This window comes from Pelmatolapia mariae, linkage group LG7, assembly GCF_036321145.2.
Source record: "Pelmatolapia mariae isolate MD_Pm_ZW linkage group LG7, Pm_UMD_F_2, whole genome shotgun sequence".
Classification (NCBI taxonomy): Eukaryota; Metazoa; Chordata; class Actinopteri; order Cichliformes; family Cichlidae; genus Pelmatolapia; species Pelmatolapia mariae.
In genome coordinates, this window is record NC_086233.1 from 59573113 (window position 1) to 59600023 (window position 26911).

The 26911-nt window shown below is 39.2% G+C and overlaps 2 long non-coding RNA genes across 2 annotated transcripts; one reads left to right on the plus strand and one right to left on the minus strand.

Moving 5' to 3' along the window:
- Nucleotides 1-208: 208 nt before the first annotated feature.
- LOC134632483 (uncharacterized) lies at nucleotides 209-1713 on the minus strand. The gene is made up of 3 exons (XR_010094503.1): nucleotides 1659-1713; nucleotides 742-996; nucleotides 209-319 (listed from the first exon to the last, which is right to left on the minus strand). It is a non-coding gene; the product is annotated as an uncharacterized LOC134632483 (long non-coding RNA).
- A 21624-nt stretch (nucleotides 1714-23337) lies between these two features.
- On the plus strand, nucleotides 23338-26648 carry LOC134630441 (uncharacterized). The gene is made up of 3 exons (XR_010094293.1): nucleotides 23338-23460; nucleotides 26345-26481; nucleotides 26573-26648. It is a non-coding gene; the product is annotated as an uncharacterized LOC134630441 (long non-coding RNA).
- Nucleotides 26649-26911: the final 263 nt, after the last annotated feature.

A 26911-nucleotide genomic window follows, 5' to 3' on the forward strand; every position in this document is an offset into this window, starting at 1 on the left:
ATCGGGGATTTCCAGGAGAAGCAGAAATTCTGACAACATATACTGTACATACGTGTGAAGTAAGACACTGTCACAGGATCTGCCTGAGTGCCATCTGCTGTCAGTGTAGTGACAGTGAAGTTGAAGTTGCTCCCAGAACGAAGATTTATGATTGTTGCATTTGTTATGTTCACATTTAATTTGTTTACAATAACATTGGACTCGTTGGTGACCTGCACCTGATAAGAGTAGCTTAATTTGCTCTCCTGCTGTGTCCACACCAAGGTCACTGCATTTGTAGTTATTTCTGTCTGAGTCAGATCTGATACAGGAAATGGTCCTGAGAAAATGAGACAGATGAAAAACCTGTGATTGCTGCTACATGTTCCTCACACTCAGAGGAAATAGTCATACGATAAATAGTATTAACAATATTACTATTTTAGAAAAAGGACACCTGCATTACATCGTTTTACTCAGCATGTAACTTGATGCTTTTAAATGGACTTTTTTTTTATGTCTTTTCAAAATATTATCATGTTTGTACACAGACAGTTGATTCCAGACATTTTAAAATATGTCTGGGTGAAATTTTGTTGTCACTACATCCAAAAAACAAAACAAAGAAACAAAAGTAAAGTATAGCAGTAAAAATAAATTCTGTCAGAGTGAAAGAAAAAAGATAAACTCAATAAATAAAAAAAAAAAATCAGGAAAATCCCCCATAACAACTGCAATCTCATCAGCTGTATGTCTACTCACTGGTATAGTTTACTGTTGTCACTGATACACTGTTATATCCCATCACACCCACAGTAACAACAGAGATGGTGTAGGGGCTTCCAGATGGGAGGTTTCCCAGCAGGAACCAGTTGTCTTTTGTCACAAAGGTGTTGTTAGTGGTGGTGACACTAAAGTTGTATTGCTTGTGGCTCATGTTCTGTGGAAGGGTCCAGGTGAAGTTGATGGAATTAACCGTCTGAGATTGCACTGTGATGGGACCAGGAGGGTTGGGAACTGAAGAAGCAGAAGGATTTGATTATTTGATTGATTAATTTGATTAATTCAAACAATACATGCATTTTTAAAATAGGTGTTGATTAAAATGCTGAATATACAATTTGTCAATGGAAAGTTGTACTCTAGTGGTCAGTATAAGCTTTTAATGATATAAGTTTGCATATGATAGAATGCTGCATGATGACCTTTTTATGATTTAGACTGTTGTCCACTACAGGACTGTTTTATAAATTCTTTCATTACAGCTATAATAGCTGAACAAGCTGTTATTATTTTACTCCTGCCAGGAAGAGGAGAGCTGGACACTCTTATCTGACGCTCCCTAACAAGAAGAGGGGCCGCGTCTTTCTGTATCCCACAACACACACACATACACCTGAACCACTCTTATCTTCACTCCCTACACACTAACATTCCTCTGCCTATGAATAGACGTATTCACTGTTGTATTACTTTTGTATATAAATAAAGACAAGTGCAGGAACAGAGCGCGCATCGCAGGGTCCCCACTCTGATGTGAGCGTTCTGTGATCGCCCTTGCAAGTAAATACTGCAGCGTCTGTGTGTTTCTACCTTTAGACTCTTAGCTGAAGAAGTGTCTTTAGAATAAATCTCTTGACACAATTTGAGGTAGAAGTCAGATTGTCAATGAAACTCACAAGTTGCGTTGCAAACAGGTGAACTGTTATTCTGATAAGGTCCACTTTTGGTGATCAACTGGACACAGTAAATCACTCCTGGTGTCAAGCCCCCAAAGACTGTGTTTGTAGTTTGATTGTTTACATCCGTGCTGTTCACTAACTGTCCAGAACTATTTAGCACAACACTGTAACTGGAGACCTTCCCTGTCACCAGTGTCCAGCTCACTGAAAGGCTGGTTGTGGTTCCTACGGCTGTAATGTTTGAGACTGCTTCAGGCACTGGAAAAAAAAGAAGATTCAAATTAAATGAACATTAATATTGGACTAATAGGGGCTGAGTAGTAACACAAAGAAAATGTCAAACAAATTCATTTGTATTCTGACCAAAAAAAGTTTAAAGATTTACTTTTAGAAGTTTGGCATCAGTAAAAACCCTGAATCAGGGTTATAATTTGGCTCGGGGTTGAGACGTTTTAGAGAAATGTTAGAAACTAAAGAGCAAAGGTATCAAGCTAACAGCTACTGACTGTTAAACAGGGAGGACAATTTTTTATGGAAATTGTAGGCTCCAGCTTTTCTGAAGCTAATATATCTGCCTATAGTGCCTGGAATTTGGCCATTTTTCTCTGTCTCTTTTCTCTTATCAATTCCCTAGTATGAAAAAAGCAATGCTATATATATAAAAAAGACAATATCACATATTGCCAGGCTTTGACAGTCTGCAGGAGATCACTATAAATTGCAAAATGGATTAAAAATACTTGACTTTGGCCACATACAAACCTAAGTATATATGTTAGTTCTTACTTGTGTAATTGAATCCCTTTTCCACCGTAGATTCACTTCCTTCTGCAGCTTTTGTTCTGACTGTGACACTGTAGTTAGTTCCTGGGTTTAGATTCGGTACACAAGTGCTGTTATCGGTGATGTTTGTTGAGTAAATAAGTCCTCCTGTGTCATTGTAAGTGTCAACTAAGTATATATAATACGATTTGACCCCCAGTGGATTTAACCAGCTCACATTTAGTGAAGTAGTAGATTCAGGGCTGACAATTAGATTCCTCACTGGGTTTGGTACTAAAAAAGATGAGAAATTAGGAAACAATGTTAAACAGTAGAAGTTAAATAAGTTGCACTTATTACATCAATATCCCTGATTTGATGGCAAACAAAGATCCATGTTGCATGTCATACCAAACTCTTTCACACCATATTTCCTGTCTATATCTTAACAATAAACTGTCCAACACTGACACTGATATTATATGTTGATTAATATGAAGTGTTCTTGTTGGCCAGTAAAACCATGCATTAAAAACAGACAGTCTGATGGCTTTGGGTTTATTTTGTTGTACTTACAGGTAAAAGAAGAATTCTGAACAACCGTGCTGCTTAAATTTCCAGGTCCAATAGTTTTTACTGTTACAGTGTAGCTGGTTCCAGAGTCAAGGAGTGAAAGCAAAGTGTTATTTTGAGTGGAAGTTGTGTTTTGACTGAGACCACCCACAGCCTGACAGGTGATACTGTATATGATGTCTGGAGCTCCGATCATTTCATCAGGTGTTGCCCACTGCAGCTTGAGTGAGGAGTTGCTCCGGCTACTAAAGATGATGGACCCAGGAGGTTTGGGAACTAAAGGGTACAAAAACACCACGTTGACATCTTAAGTCATTTTGCTCATTTAAAGAAATTAAAAACAGTTCAGTCCCATAAAAATGTAATAAAATAAGTACACTCCTATGTTTCCAGATAGGGTGCCACCCTTTATCTACAGACACAGTTACAAAAGGGATCAAATAATTTCAATGTGATGTTTTTTTGTAGTTGTTGTTGTTTTTAACTGTTTAGGTGTTTCTGCATAACACATTTGAAAAACAGCAAATTATGTTTGAAACATTCTAATGGTATCCACAGTTGTTCTCGGGGTCTTAAAAAACATGGCGATAAAGAAAAGAGATTAGGTTGTTGGGCTTACCAGTGGCAAATGACACCTGGTCAGATGTATTCCAGAAGTTTCCAGCAAAAGCAGTCACTGTGATATTATAGAGTCTCCCGGGTTTTAAATAGGTAAAACTGGTTGTTGTGGCCACTGTTTGACTGGAGTTTGTAAACGCTAAGTTTTCATTGGATATATTGACCTGATAATAACTAATGTTTCCTCGAGGCAAAATCCAGCTGATGCTTAAGGTGTTGGTTCCTTGTGTAACACTAATGTTCCCAGGCTTTTCAGGCCCTGTAGAATAAAGATGTAAATCACATTTTAATAACACAAATGCATTATTAAAAGCAAAAACATATTAAACATAATATTACAACTTTTAGTCTGCATATACAGTCACTATTTGATTTTCCCTCACTACTCGAAATTATGTACACAGCATAATGTGTAGAGTCTGAGCTTTGATTTGAATAGGATCACATTAATATTTAAAGAAATAGTTGATTGACTTTAGTTGTTTCATTATTTAGTGCAGTTTAAAAGTAACGACACAAGCGGCAACTTAACTTTGCTGTTTAAGCTTCACCTTCATTTAAGTCACAAAATTAGATAAAGACAATCTGACTAAAAATCTGTACTTGTTGTCTAAGGAGCTTGGAAAGAAAAGCGTCTGGACTTCTTTAAGTTGCTTGAAGATGTTTCACCTCTCATCCAAGAAGCTTCTTCAGTTCTAGGATCAAATGGTGGAGAGTCCCAGATTTAAGCCCTGTGGGAGTAACCCACTGAGAGGGACAAAGGACCCCCTAATGATCCTCCACCTAATCACATGAGCCAAGGTGTGAAAATGGGTGTAGGTCACAATCAGCTAAGGTTTCGGGTGAGCTCATTGTGAAACCTAGCCCCACCCTATCATGTGATTTCCTCAGGTCAGATGTCCCAGGATGTGAGTGGGCGTTAAGGCCTCTGGGAAGGGATTTCAAAACTGGATTATAGATAGCAGACAGTTGGTGTCGTAAACCACCGCCTCTGTTCAAAGATGGTCGCTCACAGTGGACATAAATGGCTTCTTTCACTCCTCCTTCAAACCATCTGTCCTCTCTGTCCGAAATATCTACAGACCAAAAATATGTACAGACCAAAATGTGTCCTTTAGATGCAGATGTACCGCCGAGTGGAGGTTGCTCTTCTATGTTGTGCCATACGTAACGTATACGTAACGTATCCGTAACGGGACAGGACTCAGCGGCCCATCTGCATCTAAAGGACAAAGGTCACTCTTCCGAGGATGCCAATGTTCACATTACATCTGGGACTCTCCACCATTTGACCCTAGAACGGAAGAAGCTTCTCGGATGAGAGGTGAAACGTCTTCAAGCAACTTAAAGAAGTCCAGACGCTTTTCTTTCCAAGCTCCTTAGACTACGATGACCTGGATGAATGAAAACCTTCACAGACATATCTGTACTTGTATTATCTCTATTGAATACAATGATTGTTCATCTACAGGCTATGCTGAAAAAAATAACTAAAAACTGATTAATTTTCCAAATCCTAATTGGAGCCAGTTGTTTCCTTTAAGGTCACGAGAAACACCATTATATGTGAACCATGCCTTGGTCGCAACACTCAAAGGACCTTCTTGGACAAAAGCTTTACAGGGATGCAAAAAGCTGAAAAGAGCTGGAAAATGTGATAAATTTAATTATTTAGTTTTCTGAAAACTGTATGTGTTCCTCTAGTTTTCTTGGCTCTGGCAATTATTTGTGTCTTTAGATATCATGACTAATTTTAATTTTGTTTAGCATGATTGGACTTCAGAAACAGCTTCTATAGCCTTTTAAGATGCTCTAGTATGATTTTCTGTACTTTCCACTGTGAAGCTGACTACAATACAACTGTAAACACTGACAAAAGGTGTAGGTCTCATCCTCTGTATAGTTCAGTCTTTTTTTATTTTTTTATAAACTATATTGCAACAAATGTCTATGTAAACATTCTACTGTAAATTCTGTATAGACTATCATTCTGTACAATACAATAATTATAGTTCTACAACTGTTTACAACTGCTTATTAATACTCACAATTGTATATCTACAATCTGCATAGTTTAATTTTTCATATTTCCATATAGTTTTGTTAATTTTTAACCATATTTATATCCTATTCATAGCCTGTACATACTTATAGTTAAAGCATATTCATAACATACCTTCATACTGTGTACATTGTAACATACCTATAATAGATCATTGTTTTGTATTATATCTATATTATTGCCAAAGCACTTTCTGGATGGATGCATTTCGTTGCCTTGTACTTGTGACATGTGCAATGACAATATAGTCAAATTCTATTCTATTCTATAAAACTATTAGCACAACACTATGTTTGAAAGAATAAACGCAGTGCAAAGCTACACTAAAACCTCGGCTCATCTGTGCTGCTTTGTGGTTGATGTAGCCAAATTCATCCAACTTGAATCTTGGAAATATCTCACTAATACAATACACAACAAGGACCTACTTGTGAAGGTAGATATATAGCTGTTATCTCCCGCATTTGACTGCTGTACAGCAGCAGCAGCCATTGAAATGTTGTACTGGGTGCCAGGGGTTAAGCCTGGAATAGTAAAGAAAGTTTCATTTGTGCGACTGGAGACCTGTTGTGTCCCATTCCACTGGATTATGTACCAGTCAACACCCCCATCTGGTTTAGTCCAACTTATAGACACAGATGTTGTTGTGAAACCAGTGAAAGTAAGGTTCTTGACCACAGCAGGTTCTGTAAATAGAATGAAAAAAGAGCACACGTATAACTAGTCGCACTCTGAAATGACATTTTTTTTATAATCTACATTTAACTTTGAAAATGGGGACTGAAGAAATCATCCTTGTAGATTAACAAAGTAAAAGAATTGTTAGGCCAACAAGGACAAGTCCTGACTGTGACACATAAGAATCAAGAGAACTGATTCAAGTGCAAACTTGAGAGGATATGTGAGTAAAGGTAATAACAATCACAATCAGCCAGTTGATTTAATAAAAATGATCACTTGTAAAACCAAAGATTTGGTATCTTTATAAATGTTATTCTTTTTTGAGACAGAAAAGGGAATTTAAAAAAAATAGTCAAACTAAGAAAAATAATTATTTAAAAAAAACAAAAAAGCAAAACATGAAGCAGTAATATGAATCTGAGGACACTATGCAAAGCAACAGCAAAGCCAGAGACACAGCATACACACAACAAACCCACACGAAGGACTGCGGTTAGAACACATATCAAATATAAGACAGTAGCTCATATCCAAAAGGCGAGTCAGCTTAACAAAACTGCACATAAGGACACACAGCTGATATATATGTGACCCTTGTCTTATCTGGACATCAACAATACAGTTTCATTTCATGATATTTGCTATCATGGAAGTCTTTTATCTACACAGTGTCCTCACTGAACTAATTCACTGTATGAATAACATGTCATGGTCCGAGTGAGCGGCTGGTGTTTTTCCTCTGCCTGCTGTCTTTATCCTGGATCCGCCCTGGGGTGGATTCCTGGCCACTTCCACTCACCTGTCTCCCAGCAGTGGTAATCAGCCAGGCTGCATTTAAACCCAGCGGGGCCATCTCTACGTCACCAGTCTGTCAGCTATTTGGACATTCATTGTCTACCCTGCTTGTCCTCCTGTCCACTGCCTCTTCTGGAGCTAACCACAACCTCAGGTTGTAGACAGTAGAAACTAACACTTATCAGAATACCGCTCACTCGGCTTGCTTCCCCTGTGCCTGAAACTACCTCACCTGCGAATAAACGCTCGCCCCAGTCCTTCTCACACGTTCCTATGCTCAGTTCCCTTTTCCTCTATGCTAATGTTTTGAGAAACCTGTATTGCAGTGAATATGTATATAAAAGCTCTAAAATATTGTCCTTTTAGAGATAAAACTATTAGCACAACACTATGTGTGAAAGAATAAAGGCACTGCAAAGCTACACCAAAACCTCATCTCATCTGTGCTGCTTTGTGGACCATGTAGCCAAATTTGACTGCTTTGCTGCATCAGGTTCTGGTTGGATTGAAACTGTTAAAAGGAACAATGCGATCTTAACTGGAAGAAGAAATTTGATTTGACAGGAGAATAGCATTTGGATTCTATGTATGTATCAGATACTCCTTAAAACTTCATACATGTGTAAACAGTTTGGACCATGAAGGAAAAAGCGTGTATAATCACCCAACCTGAATCTTGGAAATATCTCACTAATACAATACACAACAAGGACCTACTTGTGAAGGTAGATATAGAGCTGTTATCTCCCGCATTTGACTGCTGTACAGCAGCAGCAGCCACTGAAATGCTGTACTGGGTGCCAGGGGTTAAGTCTTGAATAGTAAAGAAAGTTTCATTTGTGCGATTGGAGACCTGTTGTGTCCCATTCCACTGGATTATGTACCAGTCAACACCCCCATCTGGTTTAGACCAACTTATAGACACAGATGTTGTTGTGAAACCAGTGAAAGTAAGGTTCTTGACCACAGCAGGTTCTGTAAATAGAATGAAAAAAGAGCACACGTATAACTAGTCAAACTCTGAAATGACATTTTTTTCATAACTTTACATTTAACTTGGAAAATGGTGAATAAAGAAATCATGCTTGTAGATTAACAAAGTAAAAGAATTGTTAGGCCACCAAAGACAAGTCCTGACTGAGACACATTAGAATCAAGAGAACTGATTCAAGTGCAAACTTGAGAGGATATGTGAGTAAAGGTAATAACAATCACAATCAGCCAGTTGATTTAATAAAAATGATCACTTGTAAAACCAAAGATTTGGTATCTTTATAAATGTTATTCTTTTTTGAGACAGAAAAGGGAATTTAAAAAAAATAGTCAAACTAAGAAAAATAATTATTTAAAAAAAACAAAAAAGCAAAACATGAAGCAGTAATATGAATCTGAGGACACTATGCAAAGCAACAGCAAAGCCAGAGACACAGCATACACACAACAAACCCACACGAAGGACTGCGGTTAGAACACATATCAAATATAAGACAGTAGCTCATATCCAAAAGGCGAGTCAGCTTAACAAAACTGCACATAAGGACACACAGCTGATATATATGTGACCCTTGTCTTATCTGGACATCAACAATACAGTTTCATTTCATGATATTTGCTATCATGGAAGTCTTTTATCTACACAGTGTCCTCACTGAACTAATTCACTGTATGAATAACATGTCATGGTCCGAGTGAGCGGCTGGTGTTTTTCCTCTGCCTGCTGTCTTTATCCTGGATCCGCCCTGGGGTGGATTCCTGGCCACTTCCACTCACCTGTCTCCCAGCAGTGGTAATCAGCCAGGCTGCATTTAAACCCAGCGGGGCCATCTCTACGTCACCAGTCTGTCAGCTATTTGGACATTCATTGTCTACCCTGCTTGTCCTCCTGTCCACTGCCTCTTCTGGAGCTAACCACAACCTCAGGTTGTAGACAGTAGAAACTAACACTTATCAGAATACCGCTCACTCGGCTTGCTTCCCCTGTGCCTGAAACTACCTCACCTGCGAATAAACGCTCGCCCCAGTCCTTCTCACACGTTCCTATGCTCAGTTCCCTTTTCCTCTATGCTAATGTTTTGAGAAACCTGTATTGCAGTGAATATGTATATAAAAGCTCTAAAATATTGTCCTTTTAGAGATAAAACTATTAGCACAACACTATGTGTGAAAGAATAAAGGCACTGCAAAGCTACACCAAAACCTCATCTCATCTGTGCTGCTTTGTGGACCATGTAGCCAAATTTGACTGCTTTGCTGCATCAGGTTCTGGTTGGATTGAAACTGTTAAAAGGAACAATGCGATCTTAACTGGAAGAAGAAATTTGATTTGACAGGAGAATAGCATTTGGATTCTATGTATGTATCAGATACTCCTTAAAACTTCATACATGTGTAAACAGTTTGGACCATGAAGGAAAAAGCGTGTATAATCACCCAACCTGAATCTTGGAAATATCTCACTAATACAATACACAACAAGGACCTACTTGTGAAGGTAGATATAGAGCTGTTATCTCCCGCATTTGACTGCTGTACAGCAGCAGCAGCCACTGAAATGTTGTACTGGGTGCCAGGGGTTAAGTCTTGAATAGTAAAGAAAGTTTCATTTGTGCGATTGGAGACCTGTTGTGTCCCATTCCACTGGATTATGTACCAGTCAACACCCCCATCTGGTTTAGACCAACTTATAGACACAGATGTTGTTGTGAAACCAGTGAAAGTAAGGTTCTTGACCACAGCAGGTTCTGTAAATAGAATGAAAAAAGAGCACACGTATAACTAGTCAAACTCTGAAATGACATTTTTTTCATAACTTTACATTTAACTTGGAAAATGGTGAATAAAGAAATCATGCTTGTAGATTAACAAAGTAAAAGAATTGTTAGGCCACCAAAGACAAGTCCTGACTGAGACACATTAGAATCAAGAGAACTGATTCAAGTGCAAACTTGAGAGGATATGTGAGTAAAGGTAATAACAATCACAATCAGCCAGTTGATTTAATAAAAATGATCACTTGTAAAACCAAAGATTTGGTATCTTTATAAATGTTATTCTTTTTTGAGACAGAAAAGGGAATTTAAAAAAAATAGTCAAACTAAGAAAAATAATTATTTAAAAAAAACAAAAAAGCAAAACATGAAGCAGTAATATGAATCCAAGGACACTATGCAAAGCAACAGCAAAGCCAGAGACACAGCATACACACAACAAACCCACACGAAGGACTGCGGTTAGAACACATATCAAATATAAGACAGTAGCTCATATCCAAAAGGCGAGTCAGCTTAACAAAACTGCACATAAGGACACACAGCTGACATATATGTGACCCTTGTCTTATCTGTACATCAACAATACAGTTTCATTTCATGATTTTTGCTATCATGGAAGTCTTTTATCTACACAGTGTCCTCACAGATCTGATTGACTGTATGAATAACATGTCATGGTCCGAGTGAGCGGCTGGTGTTTTTCCTCTGCCTGCTGTCTTTATCCTGGATCCGCCCTGGGGTGGATTCCTGGCCACTTCCACTCACCTGTCTCCCAGCAGTGGTAATCAGCCAGGCTGCATTTAAACCCAGCGGGGCCATCTCTACGTCACCAGTCTGTCAGCTATTTGGACATTCATTGTCTACCCTGCTTGTCCTCCTGTCCACTGCCTCTTCTGGAGCTAACCACAACCTCAGGTTGTAGACAGTAGAAACTAACACTTATCAGAATACCGCTCACTCGGCTTGCTTCCCCTGTGCCTGAAACTACCTCACCTGCAAATAAACGCTCGCCCCAGTCCTTCTCACACGTTCCTATGCTCAGTTCCCTTTTCCTCTATGCTAATGTTTTGAGAAACCTGTATTGCAGTGAATATGTATATAAAAGCTCTAAAATATTGTCCTTTTAGAGTTAAAACTATTAGCACAACACTATGTGTGAAAGAATAAAGGCACTGCAAAGCTACACCAAAACCTCATCTCATCTGTGCTGCTTTGTGGACCATGTAGCCAAATTTGACTGCTTTGCTGCATCAGGTTCTGGTTGGATTGAAACTGTTAAAAGGAACAATGCGATCTTAACTGGATGAAGAAATTTGATTTGACAGGAGAATAGCATTTGGATTCTATGTATGTATCAGATACTCCTTAAAACTTCATACATGTGTAAACAGTTTGGACCATGAAGGACAAAGCGTGTATAATCACCCAACCTGAATCTTGGAAATATCTCACTAATACAATACACAACAAGGACCTACTTGTGAAGGTAGATATATAGCTGTTATCTCCCGCATTTGACTGCTGTACAGCAGCAGCAGCCACTGAAATGCTGTACGGGGTGCCAGGGGTTAAGCCTGGAATAGTAAAGAAAGTTTCATTTGTGCGATTGGAGACCTGTTGTGTCCCATTCCACTGGATTATGTACCAGTCAACACCCCCATCTGGTTTAGTCCAATTTACAGACACAGATGTTGTTGTGAAACCAGTGAAAGTAAGGTTCTTGACCACAGCAGGTTCTGTAAATAGAATGAAAAAAGAGCACACGTATAACTAGTCAAACTCTGAAATGACATTTTTTTTCATAATTTTACATTTGACTTAGAAAATGGTGAATAAAGAAATCATGCTTGTAGATTAACAAAGTAAAAGAATTGTTAGGCCACCAAAGACAAATCCTGACTGAGACACATAAGAATCAAGAGAACTGATTCAAGTGCAACATGAGAGGATATGTGAGTAAAGGTAATAACAATCACAATCAGCCAGTTGATTTCATAAAAACGATCACTTGCAGAACCAAAGATTTTGGCATCTTTATAATCGTTATTCTTTTTTGAAACAGAAAAGGGAATTTCTTAAAAATAGTCAAACTAAGAGAAAGATTTTTTTTTCTAATGAAGCAGTAATATGAATCCAGCCATGAGGGCACCGTATGATGAGTTTCTTGGGAAATTGAAAAGACTGTCACTCACCCTGTCTCTGAGGGCAACGCAGCTAAGAAACTGCTAAATCTGAGTCAATGAAAGCACAGTGTTGCAAAATATGTAATAGATGTTCGCATTGCAGCCGCTGAGTACACTGATCATGCCCTCCAGGGAGTTTTTCTCCAAGCTTTAAATGCTCAGACGAACGATCGATTGGCCTGCACGATGAGCCCTCCTCTTTTGAGGATCTGGTCTTTCTCTCCCTAAGGACAGACGACCAGCTGAGGGAGAGAGGCTGAAAAAACTACAAGTCCCATCGCATATTCTTACGCTCTTCTTCGATTTCCTATTCCGCCTCATCGCTTCCGTTGTCCATTTCCATGCTTTTTCCCTTTTCCTCCGCGACAGAACCACCATCTTAACTGATGCAAACTGGTTGCTCTTGTTTGTTTCACAAGGAGAAGGAGAGATGTTTTCACTGTTGGGAATACCTTTATTGTGGAGCGTCCATTTTATCGCCTCTTGTGCGGTATGGCCAAACGGCTCCGCTCGCCAGTTAGTTCAGGGATATGGGTGGCTGAATCCATAAACTCTTCCAAACCCCGGCTGTTGCTTAAAGTAACCCTCTGTATAGATTTCCAAGGTTTGAATGAAGTCACCATTAAAAAATAAGTACCCTCTGCCACTCATCAATTCAGCTTTTGAACCCATCCATAGAGACACTGTATTCACTAAACTCGACTCAGGTAATGCATGTCATCTAGTCCGCATTCAAGATGGGGATGAGTGGAAAACCACTTTCAACACCCCATTAGGTCACTTTGAGTATTTAGTTATGCTATTCGGCCTCACTAACACCCCCGCAGTCTTTTAAGCTCTAGTGAGGGACGTATTAAAGGATGTTAATGGCATTTTTATTTTTTTGCAAGTCCAGGGAGGAACATAGAATACATCTGATCTGTCCTGCAACGTCTAAACAAGGGTCGCCTGTATGTCAAGGCCAGAAAATGCCAGTTTCACTCCTCATCTGTTACCTTTTTGGGCTATAGTTTGGCAAGAGGGCAGGTGAAGACAGGCGGTGCCAAGATCCAAACAGTCACTAAATCGACCATTGCTCGACCAACAAACATTTACAATAGTTTCTCTGATTTTCTAACTTCTATCAATGCTTCATTCAACACTACAGTCAGGTAGCCACACCCCTTTGTCACCTCACTTCCACTAAAGTTGGAGGTTAAGTTAATTTGGAGAATTATTCACTTCTGCGCCAATCCTGGTCCACAGCAATACTACTAAACCCTTTATTGTGGAAGTGGATGCATTGGACTCTGGCGTGCCCACGCGCATGATCAGCACTACGTGCCTCCATACTCAACTAGATCGATACCACCAAATTCTCCGGTCACCTGACATGAGAAGGGTCGTTTCTTTGCTCAAACCACACTTTTGGTGGGAATCTCTAAAAAGGGATGTAAAGGGAATATGTTGCGGCCTGTTCAGTCTGTGCCCCAAGTAAAAACCTTAACCAGCATCCTTCTGGATTTCTCCAATCCTTAGCCACCCCTTTCAGGGTGACAGACCTTGTCATTTTATTGCTCTAGACAAATTACCTTAAGCTCCTGAGACTGCTAAACTTGTGATCAATTGTGTTTTTCAACTGGCATACAGGTAGAAAATGTTTCAGATCATGGCCCTCAGTTTATCTCGGAGGTTTGGAAATCTTTCAGTTTGCCACTCAGAGTTTGAGTCAGTCTCAGTTACATTTCTCACCCCCAGACCCATAGCCAGACGTAACGTATAAATCAGGAACTAGAATCCACTCTCCATTGTATCACCTCTCACAACCCACAACCTGGTCATCACATCTCACATGGACAGATTGTGTTCACAATTCACTCACTGTCTCCGCTACTGGTCTCTTGCCTTTTGAAGCATCTCTAAGATAACAACCACCCCTGTTTCTGGAGATGGCATTAGAACTGGCAGTTCCTTTGGTTCAGCACCGCTTGCAGCAATGCCAGCGTGTGGTAGGACTTGACTTAAGCGGCCAAAGAAGTGCAGGAGACAGATGCTTTCCAGTGTAGCAAGTGATTTATTCACCATTTTGTGACCAACCAGTATTTACAAAAATAAATAAGAAAATCAACTCCATAATTAACTCAGTTCAAATAAACATAACTAAACTTAAATCAACAGAAATTAAGGTCAAACTGCACACAGCTACACTGACCGGGTCCTTTCCTCCTGAACATCTGCGATCATCTGCTTAAATAGTCCATTCACCCCTGGACTATTGCATTAGAGTAGGTAAGGCAAACATTTCTATACTCGAACCTGTACTGCTACTCTTCCTAGCAATAAAACTCTACGGTGTACTCAATACATATTACACCAATAAATCCATATCTGTATAAACACAGTCTAAAATCAACTTTATTAAATTACTAAGATTCTCCCCCTTATTCACTGGTCTCTTCCTGTGACCTCAGATTAACCAGGAAGATCTAAAAATATTTAAATGCTCACTTACTTGTGTAGTTGGTGACAGTAGCACTCTGTCCTTCAGTATAATTATCATCTGCCACTGCAGTGACAGTTACTTCATACTGGACACCAGCAGTCAGGTTAGTAATGTTATAAAACGTCTCACTGACATTTACAGAGAAACTTGTTCCTGTCCACTGTACTTTATAGAAGGAGCTGTTTCCCACTGGTTTAGTCCAGCTCACAAAAATTGACGATGTTGTGACGTTAACAGCAGAGAGACTCATGACTACTTCAGGCTCTATGAGTGGAGAGTACATGAGGAGGAACAAGAAAACAAAAGAACTGTTGAGCCAACAAAATAAGCAGTGACTGCAACAGGTAAGAATCAAGAGGACTGAATTAAGAAAGACCTGAGAGGATATGTGAATAAATCGAAACATGCTTTTTAACAAAAAACCCATGTCACACATGAAAAAAAAAGTGTTTTTAGATTTGAAGTCTTCAAGTAAAAATGATTTCTATCATTTTTGAAGTAACTGCTTCACTAGAAAAAAACTATCCTAAAAAGTTGACAAACCAATAATAAACTACAAGATAAAAAATGAAACAGTGACACAGTACAGAGCACGAGCCCCCAGATCAGAAAATGCCATACTCTTCATCTTGTGTATTGAGAAAGTGTTGCTACGTCACTTTCTGTTCTGTTATCTCCAGCCACTGCTATGACAGTGAAAGTGTAGTTCACTCCAGGAGTCAGCTCAGTGACATTTACTTTCGCTTCAGTCACAGTCTTATTCATGTTTGTTGCTCCATTTGTCCACTCTACTCTATAGAATTCACTGACATTAAGATTCTTCACTTTTTTGGGTTCTGTGAGTTACAGAGAGGTAGATGCAAAAACAACAAGACTGAGAGAAAACACTAACGGACAGCATTTGAAAAACATTGATTACAAATTCATTCAGATGTTGAATTCTTGTGTGTATACAGTGAAATTAACTCTGCAGCTCCCATAGTTTGCTCATCACCAGCCGCTGCAGTAACTCTAAATGTGTACGCAGCAGTTAGTACACTGATGGTTATATATGTGTTATTCACACTGTGATTCTCATTTAAATTTCTATCTGTCCACTCTACAAGATAGAAGCAGCTGTTTCCCTCTGGTTCAGTCCACTTCAGTGATACAGAGGACGTTGTGAAAGCAGTAACACTGAGTCACCTGACTACTTCAGGCTCTGTAAGGGAGAAGTCATTACATGGGTAAGAATTAAAAAGTCGGCTGAAGTCTTCTCTGTCTCAAAGTTACAGTAAAAACACACGAGCAGCAACATGCTGACCCTGTAACATTTCATGCAGCTGCAAGTTCAGAAGAAGATCTAAACTAGACGTACAAAAGAAATGCAAACCATTATTGGAGCTGTTACTCAAACACAGAGTGAGCACAACTACAGCTGTTATATGAGGTGTTAGGATTCAGAAATTCTTTTATTTCTGCCATATAATCTGCCTTATGATAATTGCATTAATAACATGTTTTACAGCATTATTTTGTCAGTAATATTTCTTACAGGGTTATATTGAAGATGTTTGTCACCACATTGACCTTTCTATTTACAGGTTGAGTTTATTCTATACACATTGCTTATCTGTGCTTGTTATGTGTGCCTATGCCAAGAGGCACACATATTACTATTCCTCGGATTTATTATTATTATTATTCTTCAGTTTCCGCCTAGTGGTATGCCGGGAGTAGTACAGCCTGTCTACCCTTATTTGGATTACCGTAATGATGACAATATCAACGGTGCGCACAGCGTCGCTGCTTTCAGGAGCCATTGGAATTTTTAAGGTTGCGCAAATCATTCAAAAGTTACGGTAATGCTTGGTGGAAAACTCAATATCCCACAATTCATAGCACGCCTCTGCCGAGTCAAACAATGGCGGCCATCACTTAGTTTTTATTTTCCTCTTAATACTGTTTCTAGGTCACAAAATAAACTTTTAAGATATTTTCAGGCGAGAATGTAGTTGTGTAAACTTCAAATATCTGCTCGTTTTGTCAAAACATCCCATATTAGCAACAGTGTTCTGACGATGTCGTTTCTGCCTGAGGCTAGCTGGTTAGCTAGCTAGCGCGGCTTTGCTAACAAGCTACAGCCGGCCTGGATGACAGTGAGGGCGGCTTACTATCGTTTCACCCCCGGTCCTTCGCAATATCTCGTGGTCACAGCTGGACTTATTTTTCGTTTATATGGACCGATGATTTATTTATTTCTTCATTTTAGTAACGGTATAAACAGTGAAAGGTGGTGGATTGGCCAGATGTAAACTTCAAATATCTGCTCGTGTTACCAAGACATCCCATATTAGCTCTGATGGTTTCGGTGCCTGCAAAGAGCTAGACAGCTAGCTAGCTAACCCGAGCTGGCTGTCTTTTTGACTCAGGGTCATAGCTGGACTTATTTTTCGTTTTTATGAGCCGATGAGGGTTTTTTTTTTAGTAACGGTACAAACAGTGAAAGGCGGTGGATTGTCCAGATGCTGGTCGATGTGGAAAAAATAACTGAGTTGTTTGGTAGTCGCTGACGCGGAGCTACAACCGAGGGCAGCTATCCACCGGTGTGTGTTACAAAGAACATGCGGGGAACGAGACATACGAGGCGGCGAGGCGACCGCCGATCGACCGGTGGTAGATCGTGGATCAGGGAAACCGAAGGCAGGAGAAGCAGGCGGCTGCCGGTCGGAGCGTGAGGTGAACTGAATTTCAGGTAAGAAGTTATGAACTGCACTCTATTTGGGTCAGATATAAACCGAGTTTAGGTGTAGTTTATTTTTGTTGTGCTGACTTTTTACAATCAGTTATAATAACTCGTACTGCGTGCTAGCTAGCACGACGGAGTTTCTATACAGCTGTGTGCGCGCTAAGTTACTGATGTTGAACTTTATGACAGCCTCCCCTGTCATTCTCTCGCCTGTTCAAACTTCAGTCATGAAACTGATCAATGATCGGCTTTTCTCTCGTTTGTTTATCGCGCTAAACAACAGCAGCACGTTTAAGCTTGATCAGCTGTTGTTAGAATTCATTTGATTTTAATTTCTAGTATCAGCTGATGTTTGCTGGAGCCACAGCTGTAGAAGCGGCTGGTCGAAACCAGGAGATGACCTTACTGAATCATCAGAGCTGAACTGGTGATGGAGAAACAGGTTTACCTTTTTTTTAGGTGACATGAATGAGTTGAAGGGAAGTTATGAACTGTTTCTGAGAGAAATAAACACCAAGCGCCTTTTTTATTTAGCTGACAGCTGGTAACTGTGCAGGGGCGGATCTAGCAAAGCTTTTGCCAGGGGGCCAGGTAGGGCATCTTACAACCAAAGTTTGTATAATAATACACAAGATTGGCTGTAGACCATTGTTAATCATTCAGAACACTGTGTAAAAATAACAAAAAACAAAAAGTGAATGCAAAAGTGCATAAATATTTATTTTACGTGATTGATGTGTGTGGCGGGGCGTGGTCTGCAGTGCCGCTGCAGGGGAGGTGGACCCACCTGAGCGGCATCTGCAATCACGCCTCTCTGGCGTAGTCTGTGCTCTCTCGGCTGTTTTTTGGGTGTGTGTCGGGCTGTGAAATGAAAAGCTACAGCCGGCTGTGGTCCATAACGTAATGCTTCAAAGCGTGTTCATGCAAACATTGTCGGGTCTGCCGTGGTACAATGGGACTTCTGCTCATGAAACTATGTGCACAGCGTCTGCAAATCGGGGCTGTACAAAGTCACTTCATCTTTACCCAAAACTGTAAGCTGTCATCTGTGAGGCGCGAGCGGTGTTTGTTTTTACCATAGTTCATGGTGGAGAATGGCTGCTCTGCTGAGTTTTGCTCTCTGTAGCTGTATGAATGGCAAACTACACTGATTACCAGCGGCATAGGCACACTTAAAATTTCTTCTGAAATTTTCGCTTTCTAGTTTAGAGTTGGTGTTCCATTCAGGAGGGTTGTAAGCTTCACTGACGCGATGTTCAGGTGATACATGTTGAGGGAGGATGAGAACATAGCAGGTTAATTGCATGCATGCTTACAATACATAAATCTAGCAACAGGCCTGAGCGAAGGCCCAAGTGTCTTCTGCTACTTTTTGAGACCTGCGGCAGTTCTGTCTACTTAGTGATTGGTGACGAGGGTCAATAATTAGCCACTAGAGACCCTGAGGTTTGAGGTTTGAAGTTTATTACCTTAAAAGGCAAGTGTTATAGAAAAGAGAAGTTATATGTCTGATTATAGCTATTAAAAATGTACAAGATGTACCCATGTCTGTCAACAATGTATTTTTGACCTGTACTTGACGTGTACGTGGGGGCGTACATTTTCTGTCCTATAAAACCCCCATTCAGTGTATTCTTGTCAGAAGAGGACATATGCTGATGCTTCTTCTCCTGTGTAATAAACTCATAGTTTGATTGCACTTTTCTGGAGCCTCCGTCGTTTGTTGTCTGGTCTGCAGTTGATTGATCTCGCTTCAGAGGACACATCAGTGAGAGATCCAACCTTCTCACTTCAAAGGGCTTCTTCTTCTACATCTGGATTTCTACTTCTACTTTCCTTTGAACTTAACTTATCTTATGAGGATGAAAGACTCGTTATTTTACCAGGTATCTTCATGTGACAGGTGAGACCTGAGTCTGGGAACCGACCCTGGTGGGCGGAGCTGGTCTTTGCTCCTTCCATAAGCTCAGGTGTGGGCAATTAGGGATTCCTCAGCAAACCTGAAGCTGCGAGTGCTTGGTCCAAGTTGGGCAAGTTGGTGTTTTTAATTTCTTTCTATGAAAGCTTGATGCGGGTCCCCCTAAACCTCTGTTAGAACGGTATGTTACACAAAAATGCACCACTTGAGCTCTGGCTGTTGGCAGAGATTTACAGTTATTTGCACCCTTGTAGGTGGGAAACATTGCGTTCCTGTGAGAACGGTGTAGTGGACTTCACTGCCACTGACCCCACATTTATTAGGGTGTGACGCGAACTTGTGGAGAGGTAACGAAAACAATACAGTTAAAGGATATTCCTATGTTTTACTGTCCAGCGTAAGTCATCTCCTGCCTTTTATTTACAGAGTACCGAGCTGCTGCTTTGCCAAGTGGATTTCTGGCTGCGGGCAAAGGACCCGGCACGTCACTGAATTTTAAACTGTTTTAACCTGGTGTAATTCGACAGACTGACTGCTGCGGCTGTCGATTGTGTTTGTTTCTTGTTTTATTTTTTTGTATCAGTAGCCACCACAGATATTGATTCTTTTAGTATTTTAACCCTTTTTTAAATATAGCTATATATATTGTCACTGACGGTGAAGGCGCTGCGCGGAAAACAAATCCTTTTTTTGTCTCGCCGCTTTTGCATGCACAGCGGTGGGCCTGAGTGAAGACGGCACTGAAGATTTGCCTTTTTCTATAGTGTAGTGCCCATTTGGGGTTATGTGTGAGTTGCCGTCCCTTTTTAACCTGTGTGCTATGTCGATTTGTTCTTAAACGGTTCCCCGCAGCACTTGTCCTGTCTCACGGGCAATCGTACAATTTTATCGTTTTTAATAAGGTCAAGTTTTTAATTGTTTTTAGGTGCCACTGTTACACTGTTACTTTTATTTTGTATTAAAAATTAAACCCTTTTTAACTGACTGTGCGCCTACGGCTCTGTCCTATTTTAAATAGGTACCTACCACGGGTCACACTCAGCAGACAGTAATTCACGGTATGGAAAACATTTAAATGCTCACTTACTTGTGTAGATGGTGACAGTAGCACTCTGTCCTTCAGTATAATTATCATCTGCCACTGCAGTGACAGTTATTTCATACTGGACACCAGCAGTCAAGTTAGTAATGTTATAAAATGTCTCACTGACATTTACAGGGAAGTTCTTTCCTCCACCTGTCCACTGTACTTTATAGAAGGAGCTGATTCCCACTGGTTTAGTCCAGCTCACAAACATAGAGGATGTTGTGACATTAGTGACTGTTAAACTGACCGTTTCTGTCTCTGTGAATTAGAGATACGTCAACAGGAAAAGAATCATTTCATCATATTCTCATTATTGGCTATAAAAGAATATTAACATCACTGTCATCCAACTCACAGAATCATTGGTGTATATATTTAGGAAAAATAAAATAACTTACTTGTTGTGATGTTTGACACACTGCTGCAGTTTGAACAGTTTAAGACAATTTGATAGACAGCTCCAGGAGTCAGACCAGTTATTAAACCATTTCCAGAGGTATTATTCCCAACTGTTACGCTGCAGTTTGGTTCAAGTTGAAAGGTGACATTTGCTGTTGTTGTGGTGGTTATTATATTTAATGTTCCTGTTGCACAATTTGCTAAAAAAGAACAAGAAAAACAAGACATTCAAGACAACAGTGAGAAATTAGCAAAACTTTAGTTTTGATCTATAGGGGAGACCGGGGATAGTTGTAACGTGGGTCAGTTGTAACACTTCCAATTTCTCCAATCAGGGCTAAGTTTCAAATGATGTGACTCATCCTGTGCATGCCCAATTCAGTTCTGCTATCACATGTGAAAAATCAACACATTTTGTCAAACACAGACAATTTAACACGAAAAAAAGTAATTTGTATGCCAAAAAGTAAGTTTTTCTACTTTATTTCAATTTCTAATAGCATTATCTGCTTTGCAGTTAAACTCATCAAACTTAAATTATGTTGTTTGTATGTCTATGGGGATATATTCTGTGTAGGTCTTTAGTGCTAATGTTTTAGCCGTTGGCTGTAATGTTAGCTAGTTCATGGCTATAGGAGTCTGGGTCAGTTGTAACAATAATGCAGATGTTACAACTTACCACACTATTACTTTAACTTATATTAAACAAGTTGGAGCAACGACATCAGCAGAGAGAGGTTCACTGGTCGCTTTTGTATATGCGGTTAATGCCATTGGCAACACAATTCCTCCACTGTTTGTGTTCCCACACATACATTATGCAGACCACTGTGTCAGAGATGGACCAGTAGGAAGTATTGGTAGTGGAAATAAATCAGGATGGGTGCAAGAAACAGATTTCCTCATCTTTCTGAAGCACTTTGCAAACCACACCAAGGTAAGCCATGATAAAAAGTAATGGAATTGCGATGCTGGTGCACAACTACATTTTTTCAGCTTCATTGTTGTGTTCGAAATTGGTGCAAGAGTTGTAGGTTATAATGCCCACTGAGCCAATGAAGCCAAACTCAAGGAAGACAAACCAAAATTAATGAAATATTCAGTTGCAGAAAATTCCATAATTTGTCTTTTTTGGGGGGTTGTAATATGTTCAAAAGCTAGATTTCTGCATTCTGTCACACACACACATAGCTACATAAATGGCTCTAAGTGCATTCATGTGTTGAATAAACAAAGATTACATGTTAATGTTTTGTTAGTACCCTTATTTTATTGTGTTACATTTCACCCCAGGATATGTTACAACTAACCCAGACTATGGGGTTAATTGTAACATTTCACTCTTTGTGTTTGAGACCATACCATGCAATGGGTAATTGTGCTGCAGAGAAAATAGCTGCACTATTTAATAGCAGAAACATGTAAATACTTTGCATTACATTTTGCATCCACTACCTTAAAAGAGCTCCAATTTACAGACAGAAATGTCAAAAATGTTACAACTATCCCCGGTCTCCCCTACCAATGCATAATATGAGACAGAGAGCACATGAATAAATGAGGAACCAATACTTGCAGATATTTTGTGCTTGTGAGCTCTGCAGAGATGAAAACAGAAAAAAAGCAACGTAAATCATTTTTGCACCAGCAGAGGTCAGCATTTAGTTTTGAACAGATTCAAAGCATCAAAACCAACCAGCTGTTCAATGTCACAGGGCACTGCTGAAATTCAGAGCTGGATATGTATGCAGGATGTTTTTGTGCCTTCTGCGTGAAAGGAGAGTGAACCTGCTATCAGGTCAATCCAGCCAAAACATGATTTGACCTGATGGCAGCATCAAGCTGTTTCTCTTTACACGGACCAAAAATCAATTAATTCATCTGTAAATTTTCTCATAACAATGTTTGAGTGTTTAGTAATCAGGAATTAATTTACAAACTTCAAAATGTTCACACACAGATTTGTTAAGGTATCACATTTTCTATTTTGATGGTTCAAATAAACACTTAAAAGCTCAGTAGTGTTTCTTTGTGCTTTCACAGATCATGACCCTTTTTTGGTCCGATAATGAGCACGACTGTATGGGTGTTACGATCTTTGATCCTTGATCGCTTGAACATTGGGAGTGTTTTACTAAAGACTAAACAACTTGTGTTGTTGACTGACTCCAAACTTGAATTTTTGAGATTTTAATATGAAGTGGCCTGATAAAACACGCAGGAGAAGATTAACACTTTTACAAAGCTATGATCCAAATGGAGAGATATTAAACAGCAACAAGTACCTTGGCTGAACAATGCTTTGTGGCATCTGATGGAGTCTAGAGATGCAACAATGAAAATAGTCTTTGAAATAAATATGCATTTGTATATATATATATATATATATATATATATATATATATATATATATTAGGGGTGCAACGATACTCGTATCGATATTGAACCGTTCGATACAGTGCTTTCGGTTCGGTACGCATGTGTATCGATCAATACAAGATTTTTAATTTATTTTATCAACTTTTCTTCTGATGATGCTGTCTGTGTTGAGAGCTCAGTGGATCTGCGTTCGACTACTCCGCCTAGGCTGCACTGTCGAGCGCAGATCCACTGAGCACAGCGCAAGCTAGCAAGACAGAAGCTTAGCTCGTTGCAACATGGTAAATTGAACCTCCCCCACCCTCATTCAGATCTGGCCTTTGGAACTATTTTGGTCTTCATGTGAAGTATGACCCTGAAGGTAAGCGCATCATGGACAAAAGTAAAACAGTATGTCGGATGTGCCACGCAGTGTTCAATTACATTGGTGGGAACTACTGCGTTAGTGCAGTTTGCTCGTTAACGTGTTGACGCTGTCCAGCCCCACGCACGGGGCGATCCGCGGTAGCTCGTTAACGGAGATTTGCCGTGTTGTGGCGTTAACGTCATTTCAGAGTAATGCTGACAGCACTAGTGGGAACACAATGAATATGACTGCACATTTACGCCGACATCATCCTAGTGCAAAGACAAGTGGAAGCAGACAAAAACAACAAGCACGCATGCTACAGACTTTACCCGAGTCATTTAGACAGCCGTTAGCACATGATTCTCCTTATGGGGACCTGATATGTTTAATATGCTGCTGAGAGTGTACCCCAGAAGAAGCGTATAGTATAGCTTTTATTTTGGAAAGAGCCATTTCTCTGTAATAAACTTTCTTTTCCAAAGATGAGGGATTTCTCCATGAGATATTTATGTTTTTATTACTTTGTCGTTTCAGCAACATTAAATTTAAAAACTGTACTTTTGAGTTAAAATATATATTTATAATTTTAATAAATGACAAATTAAAAAGGCATGAACATTTTTTTGTATCGAAAAAATATCGAACCGTGACACCAAAGTATTGAACCGAACCGAACCGTGAATTTTGTGTATCGTTGCACCCCTAATTATATATATATATATATATATATATATATGACTGACTACTCAAAGTTTGTTTTTAATACAACTTTCATTCAGCCAATTAAACACACAAGCACATACAAGCACTTTTTCTAAACTTAAGCAGCATGTCTAACATTCACACACACACACTCACATGCCGATAGATACATTAGAGGCAACTCAGGTTCAGAATAGGTTTCTTGGATAATTGTAAGGGTTTTATTGCATCTGCCAAAGAATTATAAGGTGAATCTTTGTTTAATGATATGATATTTTATGATAGTTGATATTTTTAACAAACTTTCACTACCTGTAGTTAGAAGTCACATATAAAACTACATTTATGGTACGTAGGTGGGTAACTAGAAAAATGAATACATCACAAACAAACTGAGAAGCAAATGACAGTGGAGAGTTTGTCTGCCTCTTTGACATACAAAAAAATTTCTTTACTACCTATCAATTAAATTATAAATACATCTGTGTGAGCATTTCCTTATGCCTCCAAAAAAAGCAGTTGTTACTCCAGTAAATAACGGTGGTGTCAAACATGAAGAAATAAATTATGCATACATTACACAGCTCAGATGTTACTGAATGAGTCATTGCCATAAAACTGATAATTATTCTTGTAAATGGGCATCATATAACATAAGTTAAATATTTAGGTTTTATTTTAGAAAAAAAAATCATATTAAAAACATGGGTCAACATACGCAATCACAGTATAGATACCATTAGGACAAATGTGTAATTCGGGAAGAGATCTGTAATGATAGGCCGTCTGGCAGGCAGGCAGGAAAAACAACCCAAAATGCAGGACTTTCGGAGACAGGGCTTAAACTCAAAGCACAGCTTTTATTGCTGGAAAAACACTTCATAAATTAAACTCACCAACAAACAAAACCAAAACTCTGAATGTAGGTACTATGGCCTGAATAGGAACAAAGGAACCAGAACAGGAGTCAAACACACAGCATGTAGAGGGTATGATACAACAGTGAGCAAAAGAAAACACAGGGCTTATATACACAGGGGAGTAATCAGGAAATGGGAAACAGGAGGGAGACACAGCTGGGAGAGATTAGGGCTAACGAGACAGGGGGAGGTAAAACTGAATACACTGACATAGGACTGAGACTATCAAAATAAAACAGGAAACAAGAAATCACAAAGACGCAAACTTGACACTGAACTAAACCTACAATAATAATCAAAACAGCACAAGTAAAGAATCAGAACATAAGTCATAATCTAGAAAAACACCAAAATATAAGAAACAGAAAAAGCTGGGTCAAAATGACCCAGAACCGTGAAAAGATCAGTGACTGCTACAACATTAAAATCAGTCAAATCCCTTTACAGCCCTTTGTTATACCCCAACATTTTCATTCTTGTAGTTTTCTTGGTAAATGTCATATTTCAGGACTATGAAGACTAAAATCTCTGATATTAACACAATGTTTTAGTTTTTGAGAATTTGGCAAGCAGGAGGAATTTATTTTGCTGTAACACACTAGAATACTACAAAACAAAACCTAAACGGGAAAACCTGAAACTAAGACTAGAGAACAGGAAACTAGGAGTTACAAGGGAAAGCACACAGCTACGAGGGACAATGCGACAAAAAGCAAGGGATCACAGAGGACTAAATTATAAATCTGAGAAATCAGGGAATGGGAGACAGGAGGGAAACAAAGCTGGAACTAATTAGGCACACGAGACGGGGAAAAGAGGAGCAGGACTATCAAAATGAAACAGGAACCAAAACCTAAGAACTAGAAAATCTCAAGAGACATAACCAGAATTAAACCAAAACATAAGATAATGTTAATCAAAACAAAAAAACTGAGTCATCATACTCAGGACCATGACACATGTGTTGTGGTCACATATAATTATGTATAAACTTGCCATAAGAGTTAATATTTTAAGTCATGCGAGGAAAAATTTTTTTATCAAACAGATATGCAGACTTCTCTGGTGTTGATGGTATAAAAGATGAAAACTAAAACATTTCCTAAAGCCTAAATTATTCTGATAAAATCAGATTATTTTCTCGTTGGTCCATTTGAATATGGGACAGATGACTTCAGGTTTCCAATTACCTTTATTGATTGAACTTGCATTCACCCCAAATGCCACAACTGCAACTGTGATGACATTCCTATCTTCTGTTTTTGCCCATGAAGGACATTCCTACACCAATAATGGACCAGTTCCTCAGAGGGAGGCCAATGTGGACTAAATTGGACATCCTGACTCTGCCGACTGATGGACAGTATGATGGACCACATCAGAGCTAAAGTGCCACAGACACAGGACAAAAGTATGCTGTATAACAAACAAAAAGAGAGATAGTAAACCTACTAAAGTGACTGTTGGTGCTTCAATTATAGTATGCAAATTTTTCCACATAGGAAAAGTCGAGACCAATAATTGTTGGTACTGCAGCAGACTGGTCACAGTTCTTTCATTCTCAGTGATGGGAAGAGATGGAACGCAGCATGCGGCGGTGGTGAGGCCCCTTCTGAAGAAGAGCAATTTGGATTGTAATGATTTTAATAATTACTTACCTGTATCCAACTTACCATTTTTAAGTAAAATTTTAGAAAAACTTGTTTTTACTCAGATTAATGATTTTTTGAATGATAAACAGATCCTAGAGATATTTCAGTCTGGATTTAGGGTGAACCACAGCACAGAGACGGCTCTCCTAAAGGTTTTAAATGATCTTAGATGTAACTGGGACTCCCAAA